Source organism: Platalea leucorodia (assembly GCF_965183815.1).
Source record: "Platalea leucorodia genome assembly, chromosome: 8".
Lineage (NCBI taxonomy): Eukaryota > Metazoa > Chordata > Aves > Pelecaniformes > Threskiornithidae > Platalea > Platalea leucorodia.
In genome coordinates, this window is record NC_138830.1 from 45,744,637 (window position 1) to 45,763,243 (window position 18,607).

An 18,607-nucleotide genomic window follows, 5' to 3' on the forward strand; every position below is an offset into this window, starting at 1 on the left:
TTGGAGCTGCTATGTCACATCAGTCTGTGACTGCTGGTGTCAAGGAGAAGGTTCTTGAGCTCTGGTGCTAGCATGTCCCATACCATCTGAGCGCTGTATCTTTCCCTCTCCTTGAAGATTTTCCGTCACTACTGACAGGGCACAAACCCGTTCAAGTTCCAGTTGAGGGCCAATGTGAGACAAACATCCTTAGAACTGTGCTAATATATTCCTCTTGATCTCAACTTGTACTGCTGATTTTTCCTTTGCTCCACTGAAAAGAATCCACACTGAGTCAGTCTGGCTTGTCTTGAACTAGGTTTTCCAGGGCAGCTGCAATTTAGTATTACTTCCTGGCATCCTTCACCTCCAACTTGAAAAGAGTATGTCTCAGTGTTTAGATTTTTTAGTTTGGTTTTTTTTTTTTAAGCTTTTGAGGCTTGCCTAGATTGAAAGGTGATAATAACTGAGTGTTGCTAAGGCAATTTCCACTGTTTTAAATACTCATTTTCCTCTTTCACAGCAAATCCCTGGAAGTTCAGTTTGACGTTAGAGTGAAGAAACACATTAAAAATGCAGTAGTTTAATAGTACATGCAATAAATAAATTAAAGCAGATACACCTCTGAATTTCTTATGCAAACATTGTGTGGCCGTATATGAATTGAGTACTGTATGTATCTTTGTATACCTGTCTATACAAGTACCTTTATGGTACCTGTCCCTGCAAGTAATCTTATCCATATGCAGTATTTGTGTATGCCAATTTTTTCTTTGCACAGAAAGCATTCTTCACTGTCTGGAAATTCTGCCCAAATTGTACTCTCTCTTTTAATGCTTTCATTGAAGATTGTAGAAGAGTGAAAGGTAAAGAATTGCTCCAGGAATTCATATTCAGAAAATGCATTAAGATACAGACAAAGCTTGAATTTTTGTGGATGTGTTAGGAAAAAAGAAAATCTCAACTGTGAAAATCTGAAGGCAAGAGCATGTGTATTCATGAGGATAATGCTGGTCTGCTGTGGAAGATACGCATCTAGCCAGCTGGAGAATGAAACTGTAGCCAGTGCCAGTAGTGTGAGGACAGGGGACAGATTTCAGCTAGCAGAGCTGTACTGTTCCAACATGTTCAGCGTGTCTGCACCTCCTCCAGTAACACAGCACTTGCCTTTCCTGGCTTCCTTCTCAGTTTGTACGATACCCTCCAGGCCAGTCCCTGACAGACCTACTGCCAGACTGAACTGGACTGTCAGCTGCAGAAAGCGTCAACAAAAAGGGTCTGATTCTGCAGAGTAGACAACAGCAGTTGTGTTGTTGCAGAAGGTGATCCAAATGTGTTTCATGATTTCTGTGCTCATGGGATTCATCTGCCCTTATTTAAAAATCACTAGTGATAAAATCCCAAAAGGGAGGATGACAAAAATCAGATGACTGGTGTTCTTGCAGGGGTGATGTATGGCCTGATCTACTTGTATGCATTATGTATTGCTTACGCCAGCATGATGACTGATTTCAGTGGTACGGGCAAGAAGGGTTAATGTCACCCTTTGGCAATGGTATGATTCTTAAATCCCACATAAGGTCCCTTTAGAGAGTTTCAGTAAGACTTCAGCAGTGCGTAAGACCTGCCAAGAGTTTTTGTGCTGGAGGAGTACGGGTTGGCAGGATCAGCCCTAACACGTTAAGTGCTGTTTATGATATTATTATTGCTTTGTGAATTCATTTCCCGCAGAGACGGACTGGAGATGCAATGTTCAGATTCAAACTTCCTCTATGCTCTGGGGTGTCAGCTTCATGGTTTAGATTTGGGCCCATGTCAAACTTTTAGTTATTAACAGCAATACTCAGTATTGTGTTTATAGACTATACTATAAACTGTATGAAGAATGCAAACAGTTGATATTCATGAAAAGGCTAGGAAGATGTTATTTTCAAGAATAAAGGGAACAGAATCACCCTTCATAGGTAAGATATGTTATTTACACTATGGGGATTCATGTCAGTACATTTTAAGTAAGTTGCTTGGCTGAACTTGTTATCTAGCTGCCAAGAACGGAAGTGAGAGAGAAAAGCCAGTGAGAATTATTGGACTCTACACTCCAAACTTACATCATGTAAACATTTATAACATGACTTTTATTTTCAGCATTGACCATTCTGGTGGGGGCCTCTGTTGCTTTATTGCTGGCAGACTGTTTTTGATGGCACTTTTTGGCTTATTTGTGAGGATGCAGCAAGCTAACAGACCTGGAACTACACGATATTTGCAACACGTACAATGAAAACTTCTAGTCATGCCTTTCTCTCTCCGGGTTCCCAGCCACAGCCAGCTGCTTGGGTTTAAGCACTTCCTTATGCCCCTGCTGTTAACGCTGACTTGCAGTGACCGGTGGTCCCACCCTGCTTTCTCAGCATATAGTGGTGAAATCAATAAACATGCATGAGAGAAAAAGGCTGACTTTTCCATTTCTCCTTCGTCTCACAGTTACAAAAAAGGATGCAAATTCTAAGTATGATACTTTCCATTGACGAATAGCAACAGATAACAATTTGCAGTATACCTGGTGACATTTACCTTGGGACAGGAAACAGTCTTTCATTACAGTCCAGTCTTCCTGCTGGTAACAGTAGTGCTTTTCTCTTTCATGGTATCAAGACGTGTTCTTCCCAAATCACTTAAGTTCATGTTGAGAATGAAATGCATAATTCAGCCAAGTTACTTGTTTCTTTCAGATGCATGTTGTCTGTAAAGCAACACAGAACAATGCAGAGCGGTGGGTAAGAGGAGAATAATTCAGGTTTCTTCCTTCATGCAGTTTCCATATTTCTGATGATGCTACAAGTATCTGACCCAGTGCAATTATGTGGGTGAACTCCGTAAGTTTTTCTTAGCATTTGTCGCAGTTCATCAGTTTGTACCATTTAGGCTGTAGCCACAGCTCAGTTTATACACAAGTTTTGTTTGTTGTTGTTGTTTTCAGAGCCCCCTAATGCTCTTCACTGACCCTTTTATAAGCTATAACTTTTGCTCACACTCCATAACTCAGGGAGTCTTTAGTAAAAGAGCCTATCAAGAAAAAAAATCTGGGATGCTTTCCAGGGAAAGGCATGTATAACAGAGAATTCTGGCAGTTTTTCATCTGGCACTAATTTATTATTTCAAGCTGGCTTGCTCTTTAGACTATAATAAACAGTATTTTACATCTAACAAATCACTTTTAATATCTCTGACCTTGACAATGGGTATCTAGTATGGGTTTAAAAGAAAAAACTTTAACCGGAAATACAGTGGGTCACAAACTGATGTAATCATGGTTCTTCTTTAAGTTTCAGCATTTCTAGTGAAACGGAAGATATGTGGAAGAATAGGTTGTTTTAATAGAGACATCTACTATCTCCAGCTATGCCATATATGCTAAGTTTTGGAGAGTACAGTCCTTATGTTTAGTCTAAAAGGGTTTAAATGACGTAATCATGGAAGAAGATATTGGATTCAATGAAGTGAAGGCAGCGTTCTGCTGAAGTCAGGAGGCTGCTGTTTGTGTACCCTTAAGAATTCAAAGAAATACTGTATCAACACACTTAAACTGTGTTTAGATGGAAGTTGCATTCATTCCTAAGTTCCTTATTATCTCAAAGAGAAAAGGATTGTTCTTCTTTTTGTTAAAAAGCACACATAAACTCCCAAAAGAGAACAGTGTCAAAAGGTTCTCTGTGCCACTGGGACATGCTGTCTTTCTCATTTAAGAGAAGTGGTAGCTAGGAAGTTGCTTGTCAGGTCCCTGGATGGGAAAAAGGACGAGAGGTTGAAATACATCTTGATTAAAGAGCAGCAGAAAGCTGCTTGCTTCATGATCCAAGCAACAGTTTGACTCTTCGACTCTTTCCTGTTCCTTACTACTAAGTGTACCCCTTGAATACTTCAGATTTGTTGAAACATGATACTGGTCACTAGGCAGAGGTTTTTCATCTTTTTCCAGTTTACATCATCTGCATTTTTAAGTTCTAAATGAATTAGGGTGAACGTAACACAGGTAGATGCTTTGCATAATTTACAAGCAGTTGCTACACATGCACACACACATACACAGAGCCACACACAGAGAGTGTGTCAGTTTACATTGCGATTTGGATTGTCTTAATCACTTTATTGATAAAACAAAGCTGTAAGCCCTAGCTAGTTATGACCATTCAAGTCGTAAAGAAATTACTTCTTATTTGTGTAATACTATTAGTAAACCTGCTCCTAGGAATGCTAACCCACTGTTTCTCTTAATAGCCTGCACCTGACTTCAAAGCTCACTGAAATTAAGCTTATTAGTTCTACTCATGTTGTTATTATGCAGACACCTGTTCAATGATAGCTCTTGTACTCTTCTCTCTCCCCCCTTTTTTTTTCTCTTCCTTCCCTCTCCAACCCTTAAGGTGAAACTTGGCTCTGCCGTGAACTCTTTTCATTTCAAAAGTTAGGAATTGCTAGTTCTGTTTCTATCCTGCACTGCTAGTATTTTTTCTAGGGCATGAAGATGGAAAGTGGTTCCCAAAATAAATGGTAAATGTTTGTTGCAGTATACTAGGCAGCCCTTTCTATGATGTTAATGCTTTAGTGATTAGATTAATTTGGTATTGCTTCTCCTTAGCATTTCCTTCCAACAACTTAAATGTGTGTGTGTGTGCGTGTGTATTTAAAATATGTGTTTGCAAAGATGTTTTTGATACAAAACCTGAATGACATAAGAAGGTATCCTTGGTTTATTATTCTGGAGGATAAATAGAGCTTTCTAACAGTGTAAATTTAAGGTTGTCTGGATGTGCTATTATAAGATTTTAAGAAGACAAGAAAAGAGGAGTTGCGACAGTTGGTAATAGCTTTCCAACTATTAACCATTTTCTACTTAACCTGTGTAACAGAGGGGAACTAGCTGACCTTTTCAAGCTCTGATCATAAGGGCTCCAAAAGTTTTGCTTCAGCAGCTCTGTAGTTGGAGATGTGTGCACAATATGAACACACTCAAAGAATTTAAAGAGCAATCTATTATGATTTTTTAATGGGCATGTTGGATAAATCCTGTGTGTCTCATTCATGCACACACTCCTTTGAAGCCAGGAGATTGATTGTATGAGCAGAAATTGGTTGAATGTATATAAAATGTAATGTAAATTTACAGTGCTAAATAGAGGAATTAGAATAATTGTAAAATATGCAGACATCCAGTCATGTTGGGTAGCCCCAGTCTGGTCATTGCAGCAAAGAAATTAGCTTGCTGTCTCAGCTGTTGAGCTAAAGTTAGTCAAACACTTGCAGTATGTGAATGCACAGCAAAAAAAAAGCCTTTTAAAGAAACAGTTTAGCTAAAAATGTGCCAGATGTTCAGACTAAAATACCAGTTATCCAATTTTCTTGTGAAAAGTTAATGTCCTCTTACATTTAAACCATGCTGTGTTATGTGAGGTTATACTGGAGTACAATGTGAAGGGATGGAGCATGCCATATTGTCAGCAATACAATGGAATAGCTTATATTTGAATGGAGAAACACATTTTCAGATTTGTTGCCAAGAAGATTTGCACATTTTATGTTTCATTGGGAAAGTCGACCAGATTTCACAAGCCGTGCTGTTGAAGAACAAATTAGCATTGACTGGGGCCAATACCATAATATATTTCCTCAAAGTACAGCCTACATATTAATTAACATTTGTAAAGCACTTTGAGGTGCTGGATGAAAGGCAGCATAGAGTACAAAGTTGTTGCTATGATTAATTAGTTATCACGTTGGACATGTGAAGTGCTATATTAGAGTGTTGCAGACTATTATTTATTAATTGTTGCTTTTGCCTGTGGCCTTCTTTGTTCCATCCTTTACCTACTGTGTTACTGCCCTTATTAATCACATTCTTTGGGCTGGAAGGGAATGCTTTGACCTGTATGGCAAAGGCCATAGACTTTCATCAAGCAATACCTGTAGGAAACCAGTATATTCTAGTTAGGTACCAAGACATCTGACCTTGATGTAAAGACTTCAGTACCACGTCCCTAACAACTTGGTTAATCACCTGCACTATTAAAAATGCATGGGATGTATTTTGCCTGTCTAAAACTTCTGCTTCCTTTGTGTCCTGTTATGCATTTGTCTGTAATTCTGCTGTAATATCCAGGTAAAATATAAGAAGCAAATTTTCCAATTTTTCACGTGGGTCCCCATGTGAATGCAACTAGTCATCAAGGGGGTAATAATCTACTTTGTGCATATGAGATTGGATCTTATTGCTAAGAACAGGCAGCGTATTCATTGAAATACGGTCCATTCCCATGACCCTTGATCTCCACACTAGAAAACCTCTCAGTGGATCAGTTCAGCATGGGGTTTTTTTGGCTTTTCAGGAAACTAAATTATGGATAGAAAAGCCCAGTCTATGCCCTCATTAGGCCTATAGCTTTCCTGAAATGAGCTTTGGCAGAAACCAAATCCAGAGTATGTCTTGGTGTTTTCAGGGCTATGAATGAAATACTGCTACTTGTTTTGTCTGGTGTCACTGGAAGCTGAAAGTGGGCACTTGCTTCCCTTTCTCTCTTACTTATTTTTTGTGGTTTGAACAACAAAAATAGAAAACCTGTACACACTGTCTAAGATCATAAATTAAAAAAAAAAAAAAAATTGGGCTGGAAAGGTCCTTTTGTTGCTATTCCTCCTCCAAGATAGATCTGCCTAAAACTTTCAGACAGAGACTTCTGTAAATAATCTCAAAGGAACTCCAGTGCCCCCAGGTCACTCTGTTCCCCTGCTACTCTGTGTTAGAGAGCACTATCTAATAGTGAGCTGCAACATTGCTTGATACTTGTCCAAGCAGAAACCTTTTACAAACCTGAAAACTCTTTACCTAGTACTTGGTTTTCTCTTGTTTGGAAACAGCTTTAGTCCTTTCATTTCGTCTGCACAAATCAAAATTTCTAGCTCCCTGAGTGTGACAGTTGCCGAATTCCCCCCTTGCTCCACATCTGAGCAGAGAGCTCTAGCTAAGGCCACCAGTAGCCCAGTAGGAGGAAGTAACTTTGTATTCTACACATAATGCTCCTTCTCACTTCTCAACCTGATGATTACTCGTGTTGCAACAGCAGAGCGCTGTTCAGACTCCCCTTCAGCCTGCTGTTCACCAGGCTTTCTCTTCTGTGTCTAACAGTCATTGTCACATGTCCCCCATCTTGTCCTTCTGGAGTGCATGACAATTGCAAAATATTAATTGAAGATGCTGTGTAACAGTAAGCCTCTCTTTTGAATAACAGCTTCATTTTCTAGTGTTTTTGCCCAACACAAACCTAGACAGAAAAAATTTCTTTGTGGTAGTGAGTGCTTGGCAGACTGTGGCAGCAATGGGTGTAAAAGTCTTACATTTACACAGCATTTTTTTATCTTAAGGAATTTATTATTACTGTATTGGGACATTTGACTTCTACGTTTATTTTAAAAGAGTAATTTTAACAGTGATATTTTTATAAAAAGGGGATCCATAAATTAGATTTTCTGTAAGAATGGCTGTCTCATTGCTTTTGACTCTGCCAGTTGCTGACAATTGACAGAAAAGGTATGGTTTTTTTTTCCTTCTGTTGATAAATTAGTATTACCAGTTTTCTTGGGAGTTCACAGTAAATATACATGCCCAGTAAAGAGATGAGTAAAGGACTACTCCTGCGTTTTGTCATGGACATATTGCATTATAGATACACACTAAAATTAGTAGTGGCTGAATTATTTGTTCAGTGTGGGCTGATTTTTATAGTTTGTACTATGACTTTATCTTAGAAATAATTCTTATGCTAAATAATTGTAATACTAACTAGTGTAGTTTTAGCTGAAAAGAGGAAAGCTTAATGAAACATTATTAATTTGTATTATTTGACATAAACGTATTTTAATTCAATTAAAATGAAAACATGGCAAAAGCAAAAATCCATTAGTGTTAATGGTATTAAAAACCCCTAAAAACTTGTTTCTTGAAAGAAGAGATGGAATAAAGTTGTTTCCTATTTTTTAAGCTTGATTAAGGGTAAAGTTCCATTGGAAGAAAATGATACTGATTCAGTACTGCAGAAATGCCACTTTCAAGTTGTCTAAATGAATTGCAGCTGACAGTTAAAGGAGTCCGTGTGCCTACTATGGTCACTATATCAGTGCCAGATATGAAGTACGGGGGCTGTAGCAGACTTGCCTTGTCTCCGTTCTCTTAAATCTTTACTGCACTGAGGGCGGGCTTCCATTGCCGAGTCGTTCCTTACCCATTCCTGTCCGTTCTTTGGCCCACCAAAGAGACCTTAAGAGAGCTTAATTTAATTGAGAAATGATTTACGATTAGTGTCTCATAGGCCTCTGTCAATACTTACTTCCTTTGATAAACACGTCCTTCGTTATATGTCATGTATGCATACTCAAGACTGATGAACCTTTAGGACCACTGAGACCCTTCTACACAGACCGCTCAGTGTATGCTCCTCTTTTTAGAGGTACTGAAGGTCATCAAATCAGTTACCCTTTTTTGCCTGCTCTGATTCGAAGGCTTTTCCAAAGTCTTATTGCTCTGATGATTAGAAATGGTCTTTCAAATATCAGCTGACATTATTCCAGGCCAGTTTATGTTCATTTGTCAATGAGTAAACACTGTTTATGTGTTTAAATGGGTTTTCCTTCTTTAGTGCTTACTCCTGTGGCTGTACTCATAAACAATGATTTTGTCCCCTCTTGGCCTTTGCCAATCAAGCCAGCTATTTTGGTTTCCCTTCTGCAAGGCCTCCTCTTAGCCCCTTTCGTCCTTGTAACCTTCTCTGCACACACATCCCAGTTTCAAATGACATATTGAACAAGAGGGACTGGAAACTTTAGAGCTTTTTACATGGCACTGATGTTTTCCTAACTGCTGGAAGAGCCTTTTCAGATCCATTCTGGAAGTACAGTTGCCTTTTTAATTTTGGCATTGTGTCATTGCTTCATAATCATTCCATGGGCCAGGTCCTAATCTTTGTTGTTGCAAACTGATGAACTCCTAATTTATTGCAGTTCTTTGGTTATTAACTCAGTACCGCACAGCTGGGCCTTTTATGACTTCCAGACACAAGATTTTTAGAGTAGCTATTCTGTGACTTGAGGAAGTAAAATACTAAAATAGAATATACCAACTCCCAAAGAAGACTTATCTGAGGCATTGAATACCATGTCATTTATTATGCTCCGTGTTCCTAGAAATGACCAGAATACATTATGATGATGATGTCTCACACGTGCCAGGCAAGTAATACACTACACCGAATATTTTAAAATATCTTCTTTACAAGTAATTTTTCTTTCTGTTTGCGAATTACCATGGCCTTCTTTGAATACATTGCTCTTCATAGGTGAAAGCTACTTACCTAACCTACAAGTTTTGGGCAAGCTGTGCCTGTGCCTTGTGTGTGTTTAAATTGATAGGAGAGATCCATATAGAATACAGATTTATATTCAGAATATCATTAGAGAGAATACGAGATGGAGGGGAGCAGTACAAAGATTTTTACTGGCATCTACTTGAGACCATTGGTATTACTCACTCTTCACCATTTATGAGACTGTGTGGCTCTCCCAGGCTCATGCTGATAAAGCAGTCACCATCCCATAGTATCTGGTAATTACTGCGTCTACACCAGGTATTATAAATACAGGCAGAGAAGAGAAAAAACAATGCAGTGCTAAAAGATTAAACAATGTCGTAATTAATTAGTTGCAATTGATGAATTTGATCATGCCTACAAACACCTTTAATTCCTTAAAAGCTGTTAGACAGATGTAAAAGCTCAACCTGTGGAAATGGAGAAAATTCTTGGATTGCCTCACCCTTGCGTATATCTTCAAAAGCTATTTCTAATCTTGCACAGGCTGTTAATGTGGAGATAGTAGCAGTTATGAAACCTGGGCTAGATTCCAGATATGTTGTATCAAAGTGTAGAATGAAAAGGAAATCAATAGTCACTCTTCAAGGAAAGTTATGCCAGAACTGTCCAGTATGGTCTAGATTAATCAAAGCCATAGCAGCTTTTTTTCATTAGTAGAACATTAACAAGTAAACAACATTCCTGTTTTGTTATTTAGTTATACTAACCTTTTTCAACAGCTAGGCCCAGCGATAAGTTTGGATTTTCTCTGTTTATAGAAAACTGGTACATCAGCAGATAATAGTACAACTCAATATTTATGGAGTGCTGGCTTTCTGGAAATGGAGGAAACTGGAAGTTATTACTAGAAGAGTTCATTAAAATGTAAACAGGAGTGAGGAGACAGCGCTGACAATATTTATTTTTATAGTTATTTATATATTTATTTATTTTTGCTATTGTCTGGTTATACAACAGTGTCATGGCTATGGTGTTAAAGTGAGAGCTGTTTTGGGCATAAGCCTTTCTGCTGACCCCCTGAAAGGAGGTGAATGCCAGCAGTGTGTAACATCTCTGATTCAGTGATACATTGGTGTATGGATGTGATGTAACACATCACAGCACCTGCTTGAGCAGGACCTGTTTTCTGATTATGATATATATCTGTAATAAAATTAAAACTGTTCTATTCTTGTGGTATCTGTTGTGGTATTTTAAAGAAGTTATGACAATGAAGGGGCTGAACGATGTGTTTTGTAAATGACCAGGAGAGTTCCTATCAAGTTAAATGCTTTAATGTTACTTTGATTTAATTGACTAATAGCTGGTGTTTTCTGAATACCAAATAGATAAGTATTTTAGCTGTTATGTAAGCCTACCAGTACATATATTAGAAGACAACAAACTACGTGGCCCACAACAGTGAAAAAAAAAAACCAAAAAAAACCCAAAAAACCCAACCCCAATACTTGTTCTAGAGAGTTTATTATCTGGATAAGTGAGAGGGATCTTATTCATAATTAGATAGTGAGCCATATGCATTTTAGCTATTGTTTTTAAAATTAGCTTCCTCTTTGAGTTGTGTTGCTCAAGCCTTTCTGAGGAAGGATTTGAACGAGCACAAGATGGCAGAACAGCACAGATAAGCAAGAAGAGGGAAAATAAAGCTGTCCTTAGCATAAGGAGGCAGCATGGAAGTGACAAGGCAAAGACTGGGAAAGGTGTGCAACTCATTTGGTTGAATCAGAATTTTGTGTGTTCCTAAACAGAACTGAAGCATGAAATGTGATGGCTGGCGTTCTGTATTAAAATACTTGTAAGATATCTCAAGATTACATTCTTCCAAGTAAGACAAACGCAAAAGTTTCAGCTTGCTCAATGTTACAGTAGAGCTCCTCTCTGCTTTTAGAAGAATTTCAAAGGTCCTGTGGTACTTTCCCTCTGTGGCAGGGTTTGCCTTGGTGTGAGTGGCTGAGAGCTTTTGTCCCCATTTGCCGAATGCTTCCTGGGACAGGGAGTTCTCGCCCCAGGATTCTAGAGCTTGCAGTATTTCTTTGGTATTCTTTGTATACAGCTTTCAAAGTGCTTTTGGATGAAAAGTACTATGCAAATACAAAAGATTAATAATTAAGATTGTGTTAATGTGTAGTAATTGTGCATAATGCTGTGTGCCACAGGAATCCCTCTCTTGGGCTGACTGGTCTATCTTTTTTTAAAGATAGAGGTTAATTATAAGATTCATAACCATAACTGTGCAATTATCACAGGATAGGCAATCTTATTGACATGCATAAAAACAATTTAATGAATCACAATGACTTTTGGCTTATTTAACCTATCATGAAAACTCAACACAAATCTCCTGTGTCATATGTTTGTACTTCCCATGAGTCACCACAGAAGTAACATGAATACAGTATATGGCAAAGGGCTCAAACCATTCTTCAGCTGTGTGGTTGTTACTGATCATGCTTATAAAGTGCTGTTAGACCACTCTGTGATGTGTTTCAAGAGAGGACATTAAAACACATTAAGAATAAATAACTAGAAAAATCCCAGTTTTCTACTGGTGGTATAAAAGAAGCAAGAGATGGTTTAAAGCAATACATGAGCTATAGGTTTTATATTTGCTATATTCTGTAACACAGCTGACATGAAGTCCTGAAGACATTATTATGTTTACTTTGCGCACAGAAGCTCCGCTGTGTTAAATACGTAAAGATCCACACTCTCACAAAACTGGTCCTCTTGAACTGCCTGGGCTGCTCATGTGCATAAGGCTGAATGGGGTTGGGTTCTCAGCATGTTCCTCTGTCCCTTAATTGAAGTGTTCTTCATTATTAGATAGAGAACTGTACTTTCACACTGAGAGTCATGACTGGCTCAATGTAACCTTTGAGTACTTTTCACGTAAACTAAAGTGTATTAAAAAAAATCAAACCAACTCTTGTTAAGTCAGCGTGGCTCAGGATTGAATTATGTTAGAAATATTAGGTGTGTTGTTTTTATGCATGTTAGGAACTGAAAAAGTAGGCCAAAAAATGTAAAGAAGATCCTGAAGTTAATGAACTAAAGTCTTTTCTGAGTGATATTTCATTGCAAAGTCTCTGAATGGTTTTACTATTACAATTGCTTAGACTGAATGGTTTTGAACTTACATATGGATGAAGAATGAGATGAATGCTTGCATCTGCCTAACTAGTTTTGGTTTATTTTGTGAAAGAGAACTACATATTTTTATGCACAGTTGTGAGGGAATAACTGAGCAGTGCTGAAGAACCCACTTTTAACCTAAGGGTGTGCTCACAGCTTGAACAGGGTTTATGCAGATATCTTCAGATCTGGTTCAGGATCAAAGCAAACCCTGGTAACCCCAGCACACTCAGACTGAAATGAGGGAGGGACAAGAGAATGTTGCCAAGAAAGAAAAATCTGAATTCTGGCAATTCTGAATCTTAAATGTAGGTGGAAGATGGTAGATAAGAAGGCGTGGTAGAAATCAAGGGAGTCCTCCTACTCCCGTAATACAGTGGAAGAAATCATGTGTCATGTACTCTGGATGCCTGTGGTGCCAGAAAGAATAGGGTGGGGTTAGCTCTTCCTCTTTGTATCTTATTTTCCCTTTTTCTGCTTTCTTGCCTTTGATTTTGGCTGCTCTTTGCAGCTTCCCCACTGCCGATGCCCGAATTCTCCTGAAACTTCCTGTGTCTCACAGCTGAAAGAGTACTGTGTCTGTTCCTGTCTTTTTTTTGCATCTGTACAAGAAATCAATTTTTGGCTTGGTCACCAAGCTAAACCATAATAATAATGATAATGATGATAATAATAATAACAAAAATTCCTGCAAACCATTACATTACAGTTTTTCTTTACCAAATTGAAAACCACATGAATTGTTGCTGTTTATCAGGTTCTCTTTTTGTTCCAAACATTTCAAACAGGTTTTTTGTAAGCTTTTTTTATCTAGTTGCCCAGCAGTTAAAGAAGTTGCTCTGGATTACAGATGTTTTATTCCTATTCTGCCTGAGATAATTGGAAGCAACATCTTCTAAGAGAGCACACAGCTGCCCTCACTGGGATATACTTTGGGCTCCCTTGATTGTTCTCAATCTATCCTTTAGTCACTGTTCCACTTTGCAGAAATTCTTAAATACCCACTATTCAGCAACTTCAACCTTTTCATCCGTCTTGTCAACAGCCAGGTAATGGAGTAATTTTCTCCTTGCTCCCTCATCCTTCACACATGCTGAATGAAAGTATTTCATACAGAGTGAAATAGCATTAACATGAGAGACTGCTCCATCCCTCCCTCCCTGCTCAGTACACCCCTCTGAATGCCCTAGGGCAAGGCACTTCCAGAAATGTTGGTTCAGATGCCATCAGCCAGGAAAGGCAACTGATCCCACACAACCTGAGTGAGCGTGCTGACGGCCAAGCTTTTGGCAACAGGGGGTTGACACTACCACTTCCTCAGGCAGTTTTGTGAATCTACTCCCCCTCGGCCCCTGCTAATTCTCTCCAGATGAAACCAGTTGACCACTTAACAGTTTCAGGATGACTAAAGCAGCATTTCCCATTAAATTCACCCTCCTCCACTCTACTGCTGACCTTGCTCCTTTGTGGCATTCTTGTTTCTTTAGCGTGTCTCTCCATTCTTTCTTCCTCCTCTTTATATTCCCTTTTCCTGGCTACGTTCTTCCCCATTTGTGTGCTCTTTTGAGTTGCCTGTCCGCCCCTTCTTTCCAGTGTGACTCTGCTCTTTTCTTTGAAGTTCCCACTTCCATGGCCCAAGTCACTAGGACACACAGCTCTTCAGGATTGGGCCATAATACCTGAGATCTCTCCGAATGAACGCCTTCAGTGATAGGAAACATTCTGTGTAGGCCACTTAGCAGTTAAATTCACCTGGGAAGAGCATTTTCCTGTCATGACTGTGCTGTTTTGCATTTAGCTATCATCACATCTGCCTGGCTCTGTGATGATAATGTCATAATAGTACTCTGAGTGGCTCTTTGGTGTTGTACTTAGACATGGATTCTGTGGGGAAGATGCAGTTTGACATCTAATTCCTTCCATTGTCTTCTCCAGAGTGGTTCATCGGGAATACTGTCAAACAATTTCAGTATATTAATAAGACCAAACAATGGTACCACAAGGTCATCTTCCCTTTCAACACTGGGTGTTCAGGTTGCCCAGAACCGTCTCTGCTTCAAGTGTGTTATAGTGAAAAGTCATCCTTGTGCTGTCAAAGCAACAAATATGAATACACTTACCCAAAGTAACTAATTCTTAGGTTCAGCTTGATCAAGGGAACAGCTAACACTGTAGTCTGAGCTTACTCTGGTGCTGAGCTGTTGCAGCCCCTGAGTTATCTAAGGTCATGCTGGTGAAAACAGAGCATGTTGTGACATTGTAGTGAATGAAGGATGCATGTACTGGGCCTAAAGTAGTTTTAAAAGATACGTTACCTCTTCTCCCTGCTCATTCCCTACGCACACTGAGAAATATGCAACTCGGCAGTCACTCTGCATTTCAGTGTGTTCAGGTACTGCACTCATGAACAATGAGATACTTAACACCAGTTGACAATATAAAGTTGGCATAAAAACTATCTGAGACTTTACAGTTCTTTTCTGGATGGTCTTTAAAATGTTGCTTTAAAATAGGTTCTAGATTTGGGCTTTGGAGATCAAGGGTAAAACATATTTATTTCAAGCTCACAGTTACTATGCGGTTTTGGAAAACAAAACACAAGCAAAGGATCTGTTTGAAAATGTTCTTCTTTAATCTGTGCCAGCAGTAAGGGATCAATACCAAGTTGCACCAAGCAAGAAGAACAAATATCTTGCTATTGATGATCTTGCAGTGATACCCTCCCATCCACAGTGCACGTTGTAGATTTTAAATGTGAACAAGCAGATCTCAAGTCTTCTAGAATTATTCTATCCATTTCATTAATTAACTCCTGTAGGCTGGGATTATTTTTCTTTTGTATTTGAACAGAGCTCAGAGCAATAGGGTCTATTTCATAATATGTGCTATCAGAATACAAACATGAATGAATAGAATTAAGAATTTGTTTGGCTTTCTTAGCTTTCTAGGTACCTTAACCACCAATCTATTTTAAAGGAGATTACCAAGCTTGAGGTGAGAATTTTACTGAATAATACAGACTTCCTTTTTTCCCTTGGGGTTAAGTGTCCAGGCTTTCTCAGTCTGACAGATTTGAAAGTTTAAGTTTTACTGGCTAGCAGAATACCATTAGATTTAACACGTTTTACACAGCTTCACTTCTATATGGCATTGAGAGGACTGGAATCTTATAACTAATATATAAATGAGCACAGTTTCTGGGGAAAGATGATCTGAGATGCACTTTTGTTCTGGCAAAAGTATGTCTGTCCTCTTTTCACTTACACCATGCATAGATCGTAGATTTGTCTTATGTAAAAAAAGGACAGATTTCAAATACAAGAACAAAACACACAGAAGGAGCTTTAGATTTCATTTGCTATTTCTCTTATTTGTTGCACAACTAAAATAATGACATGAAATTATTTAGCAGTCTGTGATTACTACAAACAATGGAAGGAGATTGTTTATCTGCTTGTTTCTACAATGAAATGTGAATGCTATGCAGCTGACTACTCTGATGTTAATAGCAATGAAATCACTTCTCGCTTAGTCTGTTCAAGTCATTTACTAAGAGAAATTTTTCTAGTTTAAAATTTCTGCTTTTTCCCAAGTTTAAAAATCATAAATCTCTCTGATCAAATTTATGACCAGTTAAAAGTTTTTTAATTCAACGGAAAAAAAAAAAAAAACCAAACAGAAGTAACTTGTATGATTTTTAGAGACTGCTGCTGTCCCTGAAGATTCTGCCTCAGCCCCTTTCCTCAGCTCCCTCTTCCCTCTGCCCTGTCTCTGTCAACGGCCAGAAGCAGATGCTGTGAGGGAAGAGAGAAAATGCAGGCAAACACAGGTGTTACCCCACAGATCCCCTTCCGCCTCCAGCTGTTTGTAGCTCAGCAGCTTCCACCATTCTCCCTTTTGGACCTCTCCTGCAGAATTAATGCTGCACACTGCAATCTCTATCCCTCTCCTTCAAAACTCAGTCACCTATGAATTCTGATATATATAACTTGAAAACCATAACGAGGCAATTTTCACATATTAGTGACCCCAAATGAGACAAGTGTAATTTTAATGAGCTTGATCTGGTTAGCACTCATGGAATGACTCCTGGGATGTTTCTAGTATCCTGGTATAATTTGATGACCATTAAGAGGAGAGTTTGACGCATGGACAGACTTACCAGGCATAGTAAAGACACAGATACTAGCTAGGTGCTCATCTCTCTTCTCTTTAAACCTTTTCACTATCTCCGTTCTACCACTGAAGGAAAGTGAAAATGTAACAATTCCCTGCAAGCAAATGAAGACAAGTGCATTTGATTGTGATAAAGGCAAACAAATTTCAGGCAGGATGTTTCTGTAAGCCAGTGCTGGCAGCAGACCATATGAGAGTCTTCTTCCTCTATCTTTTTTTCCTCCTTCTCTATATTAGTTCCACTTGTCAGTGAAAGAAAATGGGTGTGGGGGTGGGCATTTCAATAGATGCATCATAGGCCTTGCTGCAGTAGGAAGACAGTCAACCGATGTGTGTGATACTTCAGAGCAGGAGTTGCAGTCTGGGCAAAAGGTGCATCAGGGTGAGGGGAGCTCTTTGTAAGACTGTCTTCGTTACACCCTGATTTTGGTGTCCTGCAGGTGTTAGCGTATATAGATCTGAGGCACACTGAGGCCCAGAATCTGCACAGAGACTTGTAACTTGCAGATGCGATCTTCTGTTCACCGCCATGGGATTTGCAAGGGAAGTAGCAGAGGGTGCCTTAGTCCCATCTTGCACTGAGTATGTGCTGCCAAGGGAAGAATGGAGGACAAGCATCTCTCTTTTTAAGCCAAGAAATTATGTCCTGGCTATCTGCATTAAATCAAAGTTCAGCATTGCTTGGAATGGAAAAATCCCCTTTGTGCCAGGGAGATGGTGTCATATCTCCTGGTACACATCTAATCCTACTGCTAGGTCCCTTGGGTTTTGTTTCAAATTGTTAATGAAATCAAAGCATATCCTGGGCCTATCCAGGGAGTGGCTTAGTTTGTGTAGCTGAAGAACAATCACAAGACAATTTTCTAAAAACAATAGGAGATGAAAGAGGAAGTTTAAACCACTTCCCAGTTGAGAAAACACAATTCTGCTGATTCACATCTGTGCAGAATGATAGGTTTTTTTCTTTTGCCCAGTCGTTCTCAGATTGCCAAGATTATATTAATATGAGAGTGCAATAAGACACTCCCAGATGTAAAGCCCAGTAATCAAACACAAATTCTTTAACTATAATTATCTCTTCAAATTTCATCTTAGGTTTCAGTTTTTAGCTTCTCTTCCTGCCATATTCTTTACACAAGTACCCTGGTGTTATTCAAGGATGCTCGGGCAGAAAAACCACATTTACTGATGCACCACAAGTTCTGAAAGGGTGTATCAACAATGGCATGGATACCATTCATAGTTCAGAAATTCACCCTGTGCAGGATGTGAATGTTTAACTGAAATAACCTATTAGCTAGGTAAATTGAACACTGCCACTGTGAACAAACAGAGGGACATTATGGCCTTTATAAGTTAGCTCTTGAGTCCTTCATAAAAGCAACTGCTGGACAACCCTTGCCCTTTTAACCTAAGGAGACAGGTCACAAAAAGAGTTCAAGATGTAATGAAAGCAACACTTTCTGTATAAGATATACCCCCAATAAAAGAGGAACTTCAGACGTTTTTGCTGTTCAGTTTCATAATGCTGAAGAAGATGAGAAAAAAATTTCAGATACATCTGACCTATATAAAGGAACTGAGATGAAATATAGCTTTTAAGTAACATTAATTGACCACTTAGTATTCAATGTGTATAGTTTGGAAGGAAATGCAAGCACGTACATTGTGATTTGCCTTCGTTGAAATAAAAAGTAAAAATCCTGGTCACTCTCTGGGGCACTGTTATTTAGTTTGAATGAAGCGCTCGCTCAGCTCCTTCTGTGACTGGTGCAGTACTGAGAAACAACGTAGAACAGAAACACGTACTATATGTCCTGTTTTCTAGGAATGGTGAGAGTCTGACAAGGAGTCCTGAGGAGCAGTTGAGTTACTTCAGCAATGGTGGTTTGTCTCCAAGCAGG